This window comes from Cricetulus griseus, chromosome 2, assembly GCF_003668045.3.
Source record: "Cricetulus griseus strain 17A/GY chromosome 2, alternate assembly CriGri-PICRH-1.0, whole genome shotgun sequence".
NCBI lineage: Eukaryota > Metazoa > Chordata > Mammalia > Rodentia > Cricetidae > Cricetulus > Cricetulus griseus.
Genome location: NC_048595.1, coordinates 150,438,747 through 150,446,507, shown reverse-complemented (window position 1 = coordinate 150,446,507; position 7,761 = coordinate 150,438,747). Strand labels below are relative to the sequence as shown.

Here is a 7,761-nt window from a genome sequence, read left to right as displayed (position 1 = left end):
GAAAGGACAATGGTGAAGGGAGGCAGGAAGCACCCAGAGAGTGAGAAACTCCTTTCACAAACCCTGAGATCTCAGGAAAAGGCAGGGTCACTCCTGTTAGGCTTTGGTGCCAGCAGCTCATAATGCATGCATAACGACACGCTCAGATGTCTGGATACACGTAAGGAAAAGATACTATGCTAGATATCACGTAAGTAGATTTCATTTTCTATAATGGTTAGGTCCCTCCACCAAGCAGCCATTATGGGTTGAACTGTTTGGTAAAAGCACTTCTGCTATTCTTTTGTTTAAGCTGCAGCTGCTGATATAAAGAAAGGAACAACGGATAAACAACCCACGTGGAGTTTATTTACCAGAAAAGGGGGGAGAGGGGGATGGGTAGTCAGCCAACCCAAGAGGAGCCAAAAGGAAGAGGGCGAGGGATGGGTGGCAGGACCTTTTAAAGGAAAGGTTGCATATGCGCACTGGGGTTTTGCACCTCACAGGTTGCAATGCATGGCGGGTGAGTGCCCCGTTGTTAGGGGGCAGGGGCAGGGTCATCCAGGTGTATTGTTCTTACAACTTCTACTACTTGGATGGCAATCTTATGCTATAACAGGTCAAATTCTTACAATAATATATATTTTAAAAACAAAATATGGTGACTTCTTAATGTCTCCCACTCTGTGAAATGTTTAAAGACATTTTTCTAGTGCTGGAGAGATGGCTCAATTGGTAAAGTGCTTGCAGCAACATGATGATCTGAATCCAAAATCCCTGCACACACATAAAAAGCCAGGCACAGTAGACAGTGCCTATGATCCCAGGGAAGTGGAGTCAGGAAGACCAAGGGACTTGTTGACCCAGGAGTGTAGCCTACTTGATTTACTCCTGGCTCTATGAAACACCCTATCTCTAAAAGAAGATGGAGAGAGGAGGACACTTAACATCATTCTCTGGCCACCACATGCATGTGCATAAATGAGCACACACCCCAACATGAACGAGCATGCTCACATAACACACACACACACACACACACACACACACACACACACACACACTCTTAAAGAAGGATTTCCATATTATTTTCACTTGTCTACACCTTTCAAAGGGCTTCTGGTATATATAAACATACACATTGACACTACTTTGTTTTCTATTTGTCACAATAATGAATGGCCACAAATGTAGAGGCTTTAAACAATACCAATACTAGCAAATACCCAAACCAATAGTACCAATAGTCACCGATCTTACCAACAATGCCAGTCTTACAGCTCAGTAGGTTATGGTATGTCTGGCATGAGTGTTCTTGAACTAAAATCAAAGTGTGTTAGGGCTGTGATGGGGGAAGTGCTTTTGTGTATGCGTTTGTCTTATTGGATGATAAAATAAAGTACTGTTTGGCCAATGAGGCAGGAAGTTAGGCAGGACTGAGTCAAGGAGGATTCTGGGAAATGTATTAAAGAAGTGGTGATCTAGGCAGGAAGTGACATAGCAGAGAGACTCAAATATAAGCAAGGGCAAGAAGGAAGTCATCCCCCTTTTCCCTTCTCTCTTCCTCCTGGTCTCTGCTCTGGAATCGCCATCTGATCTGCTGGCAAGAGAGGGCACCAGCAGAAGGTGTCCTTGATAAGATGTCTTATAAAATATATAGATTTATGATAATTAAGACTGAGCTGCTGGGCAGTAGTGGCACATGCCTTTAATCCCAGCACTTGGGAGGCAGAGGCAGGTGGATCTCTGTGAGTTCGAGACCAGCCTAGTCTACAAGAGCTAGTTCCAGGACAGCCTCCAAAGCCACAGAGAAACCCTGTCTTGAAAAACAAAAACAAAACAAAACAAAAAAGACTGAGCTAGCAGATGAGAAATCCTAGCCAAGCAGCATTTGTACCTAATATAAGTGTCTATGTGTTACTTGGGACTTTAACATGATGGCGGGCAGAACTCAGGCGGCCTGAAAGAAAGCACCAATGTGGTGGCAGGGCTCTGGTGGATGGAGTAAAGACTTACTGTAATAGGGCTGCACTCTTTTATTGAAAGACCTGGGAGTGAATTCATTTGCTTTCTCTATATTTTTTTTCCTTTTTTCTTTCCTTAAACAGCCCTCACTCTCTAGCCCTGGAGGCCTGGAACTCTCTATACAGTCCAGGCAGACTTGAACTCAGAGAGATCCGCTTGACTGCCTCTCCAGAGTACTGAGTTTACAGGCATGTGCCACAACATCTGGCCATCTTTCTAGCTCCCTGATATGTGACCCAATTCTCCACCTTAAAAGGAAGCAACTCTCTGACTACTCTTCCTTAACTTTTATATTTTTTTCTTTATAAAAATGTGTGTTTCAGCTGGGTGCATGCCTTTAATCCCAGCACTCAGGAGGCAGAGGCTGGCAAATCTTTGTGAGTTTGGGGCCAGCCTGAAAGAGAAAGTTCCAAAACAGCCAGGACTACAAAGAGAAACCCTATCTTGCAACAAAACACACACAGATGTATGTTCTGAGCAATTTTCAAGTTTTCATGCCAAGTTTTGGGTTCTATCATGGCATCCGTTACACATGTTATCAATCATTTTGCTTCTTCGATGCCCTCTTCTTTCTTCCCTCTGTACTCTCGGCTGATGCCCTTTATTCCTCCTGTGAGTCCATCCTGTCACTTTCCATGTGTAATCCATCATCTCCTATGTGTAATCCACCACCCCTTATGTGTAATCCATCACCCTCTATGTTTCTTACCCTCCTTAAATCTCTTACTCTTCTTCATCACAATCCCTTTTTCTAATTTTCTCTCTCTGTGTCTCTCTCCATCTCTGTCTGTCTGTCTGTCTGTCTGTCTGTCTGTCTGTCTCTCTCTCTCTCTCTCTCTCACACACACATACACACACACACACACACACACACACACAAATTTAGGTCCTACACATGAAGCTAAACACATGTTGTTTGTTTCTCTGAAATTCATTTATTTCACTTAATGATTATTTGCAGTTGCATTAATTTTCCTGAAAATGCCACAACTTGATTTTTCTTTGTGGCTGTTCAAAATATCATAGTGTATATGGCCACATTTTCTTTATCCATTCATCTGCTGATGGACAGCTAAGCTGGTCCCATTTCCTTTTTTTGTGAATAGTGAAGGTATAAATATGGGTGTGCAATCTATGTTACCTTGGAGGCCTTTGGGTATATACCAGAAGTGATAATACTGGGTCATATAATAATTCTATTTTCAGGTTTTTGAGGAACTTACATACTGATTCCCATTGTGGTTGCACAAGTTCGCATTCCCATCAGCAGTGAACAAAGGTTTCTCTTTCCACATATTCTCACCAGCATTTGTTGTGATTTGTTTTCATTATGATAGCCTTTCTGACTCAGTGAGATGGAATATTGTTTGTTTGTTTGTTTGTTTGTTTTTGGTTTTTCAGACAGGGTTTCTTTGGGTAACAGCCCTAGTTGTCCTGGAACTCACTTTGTAGATGGGGCTGGCCTGGAACTCAAAGAGATCCGCCTGCCTCTGTCTCCCAAGTGAGTGCTGTGATTAAAGGCGTGCACCACCACAGCCTCCTGAAATGGAATCTTGAAGTACTTATATTGCATTTCTCTATTGCCTGAGGATGCTGAATAATTTTCAAGTGTTTACTGTTCATTTGTACTTCTTTTCAGAACTGTCTGTTCAATTTATGGTCCATTTACTAATTAGATGATTTGGATTTTGGCAATTAATTGTTGAAGTTCTTTATATATCTTGCATATTATCCCTTGTGTGATGAGAAGTTGACAAAGATGTTTTCCCTCATTCTGTAGGCTGGTTCTTCATTTTGGTGACTGTTTCCTTTGCTGTGTAGAAGTTAATTTCATGTCATTTGTCAATTCTTTTGTTTGTCTGTTTTCTGAGACAGGGTCTCTCAAGATAGTCCTGGCACTGCTACGTAGACCAGGCTGGCCTTAAACCCACAGAGTTCTGCCTCTGCCTCCCAAGGGCTGGAATTAAAGGCAAACACACCCAGCTGGCTGCATTTGTCAATTCTTTGGATTTTTCTCCTGTGTTATTAGAGTCCTGATCAGAAAGTCTTTGTGCCTTTATCTTTTTTTCTTTATATTTTAAAAATATATCCTGATTAGTTCCCTTCTCTTCACTCTTCCTAGTTTCTCCCCACCTCTCCACCCATTCAGATCCCCTCCCTTTCTGTCTCTCATTAGAAAGGAACAGGCTTTTAAGAGACAACAACCAAACACGGCAAAACAAAATAAAATAAGATAAAACAGAAAACCATCACATTGAAGTTGGACAGGACAAACCAATAGAAGGAAAAGAGTACCAAGAGCAGACACAAGAATCAGAGACCCTGTTTACATACTCAGGAGTTGCACAAAAACACTAAACTGGGCTGGGCGTTGGTGGTGCACGCCTTTAATCCCAGCACTCAGGAGGCAGAGGCAGGCAGATCTCTGTGAGTTCGAGGCCAGCCTGGTCTCCAGAGTGAGTGCCAGGATAGGCTCCAAAGCTTCACAGAGAAACCCTGTCTCAAAAAACCTAAAAACAAACAAACAAACAAACAAAAAAACCCACTAAACTGAAAGCTGATAGATAGATAGATAGATAGATAGATAGATAGATAGACAGACAGATAGATAGATCGAGCACCTGGTGCAGACCCACGAAGGCCCTATGCTTGATGCATCTATCTCTGTGAGCTCATAGGAGCCTTAGCTCAGTTGATTTAGAGGTCCAATTTTTTTTCTGGTTGTCCTCTATTCCCTCTGGCTCTTACACTCTTTTTGGGATTCCCTGCGATTTGAAGGGATTTGGTGGAGACATTCCATTTAGAGCTGTGTGTTCCAAGGTCTCCCTCTCTGTGCAATGTCTGACTGTGGGTCTCTATATTTGTTACCATCTGCTACTGGAGGAATCTTCTCTGATGGCCTAATAAGGCACTGATCTATGAGAATTGTACAATATCATTATGGGGTCATTTTACTGCTTTTTGTTTCTTGTTTTTTTTTTTTCCCCCCCCCCCGGTAGTATTTGGCTTTACCCTAAGTCTCTGGCCTATCTGGCCTCTGTTTCTTGATCACCCAATGGTTCCCATCTCATAGTGTGGGCCTTAAGTCAGATCATACATTGGTTGGTTACTCCTACAAGTTTTGTGCCACCACTGCCCTTGTGTATCTTGCAGACAGGACAGATTGTAGAACAAAGGTTTTGTGGCTGGGTTAGTGTTTGCATTTCTCTTTTGGTAGCCTGCAGAACACCTGCCTGTCGTGGCCCGGCTTGTCTCAGCTTTAACCCGAGACAACCATGAAGTGGGGGTGTGTGAACTTGGAAGCTTCTAGGAACGCAACAACGATAAAGACCAAACACAGGCATCTTATCATCTTTAGAGAGCTCTCAGTTCCATGTTTTGGAACTAGAGTCATTTGTTTATTAGCCATCTTTTCTGGTGTCCCTTAACCATCCTGCTAGTGAAGGAACCGGCTTCCCTTTTGGCAGCCATAACAGCCGAACACGTGCTTGCCATAAACCTGCCTTGGTCACATAGAGGTCAGATGCCTGTCTCGTGACAAGGAACCCATCAGAAGTTAGTCACTAGAAAGTCAGATGCCTGTCTCGTGACAAGGAGCCAATCGGAAGTTAGCTGGTGGCGCTATGCTTTACGACCCTGGGTGTGCTTTACGGACAAGCGCACGACAATGACGTAGAGAGCATAGCAACCACCCTGGGAGGGCCTATGAGCCATAACAACCAGTTGACCAATCAACACAGGGCAAGCCCTCCAAGCCTGGAGGCACACCAATCGTGAGCCTGTGCGTACCCCTAGACACTCCCCTTACGCTGCCCTATAAGATCTTTTGGGAGACGCTAGGAGCCGTCTTTTCTAGCCGTCCGCCATGGCGGGTGGGTGAAAGACCCGAGCTAACATGGGGTTAGTTCGTTAAATTACAATAAAGCCTCGTGCAGTTTGCAGCAAGCTCTCGAATCCGCCTGGTGATTGGGGTGACCGCGAACGTGGCCTGGGACCCCGAATACTTGAGTTTTCGGGGGTCTAACACTAGTACCACGAGGCAACCATTTCTCCTTTTTTCTCCCTCTCCCCATAGCCTGCTGGGCTCCTAACCTTCGGTCCTAACTCCCATACCACCCTCACCTCCTCCCAGGCGAGGGCCTATTCAGATGCTTAGGCACATACAGATGCAAAAAGGAGGCACATTACCCTCAGGCCAGGTAAACAGTTACAGCCTGGTGTTAATTAACAATACAATAGTGGGCCGGAGTTTCCTGGCCCAATATTCGGTCCCCCATACCTACCTGTACCAAAGACACTAGAACATAAGGGAAAAGGTTCTAATTTTTACATGCATTATGTGTTTGTGTGTGAGTGTGGGTGCATAAACATGTCACAGCACATGAGAGGTTAAAAAACAACTTGTGTGAATTTGTCCTCTGCTTCTGTAATGTGGGTCCTATGGAATCAAACTCAGATTGTTAGGCTTGGTGGCAAGTGCCTTTACCGAGATGTCCTAGAGTGTCTACATGTTGAAGTCTTTCACCTCCAACAGTTCCAAAATTTTAGGTTTACATTAAAGTATTTGATCCATTTTGAATTGATTTTTTTGTGCAGGGTGAAGAGATGAGTATCTAATTTCACTCATCTATATGTGGGAATCCAGCTTTTCTAGCACCATGTTTTTTCCTTCATTGTGTTTTTGACATCTTTGTCAAAAAATTAGGTGGCTATAGCTGTGTGGTTTGTTTCTGGATCCTCTATTCTATTTCAATGGTCTACAGATCTGTTATTGTGCTTGTACCATGTTATTTTTGTTATTGTAGCTCTATAATGTAATTTGAAATCTTATATTGTGATATTTTGAGCATTGCTTTTTTTATCAAGTGTCTTAGCTATTCAGAGCCCTTTGTGCTCCCGCATGAATTTTATGATTGCTTTCCCCAGTGCTGTGAGGGACTCATTGGAAGTTTGATGGAGATTTCTTTGAATCAGTAGATTGTTTTCATTGGCATAGTAATTTTCACGACACTACTTCTGCCAATCCATGATCATGGGAGAGTTTTTCATCTCCTACTGTCTTCTTTACATTCTTCTTTTCATTCTCTTAAAGTTTTCAGTTTTACCAGGTGTTGGTGGTGCATGCCTTTAATCCCAGCACTCGGGAGGCAGAGGCAGGCAGATCTCTGTGAGTTTGAGGCCAGCCAGGTCTCCAAAGTGAATGCCAGGATAGGCTCCAAAGCTACACAGAGAAACCCTGTCTCAAAAAACAAACAAAGCAAAACAAAACAAAAGTTTTCAGTTACAGAGCCCCCTTTCTTCCTTGGTTTTATTACTATTTTTTTAAAAGCTATCGTGAGAGGGACTGCCCAACCCCCAATTTCTTCCCTGTTTAGCAAATTAGCTGTTAGTATATAGGAAAGCTACTTATATACTTGCTTTGGCAGCACATATACTAAAAGATTGGAATGATACAGAGGAGATTAGCATGGATGGAGTTCAAGAATGCAGCAAAAATTCATGAAGTGTTCCATATTAAAAAAAAAAAAAGAAAGGAAAGCTACTGACTTTTGTATATTGCTTTTTTCTTCTTCTTTTACAGTGGTGGGGATTATACACAGGATCTCACACAAGTTAGGTTATGACATCTCCTTTTCCTGGCCCTTAGCTCCCTTTCCCATTTTTTTTCTTTCTTTCTTTCTTTCTTTCTTTCTTTCTTTCTTTTTTTTTGGGGGGGGGCCTTATAATCACTGGGACCAGGAATAATATCTTTCTTTT

The 7,761-nt window shown here is 42.8% G+C and overlaps 1 non-coding gene across 1 annotated transcript; it reads left to right on the top strand.

Moving 5' to 3' along the window:
- The first annotated feature begins 7,418 nt into the window (after positions 1 to 7,418).
- On the top strand, positions 7,419 to 7,523 carry LOC113833809. Its single transcript, XR_003481958.1, has one exon. It is a non-coding gene; the product is annotated as a U6 spliceosomal RNA (small nuclear RNA).
- The last annotated feature ends 238 nt before the right edge of the window (positions 7,524 to 7,761 follow it).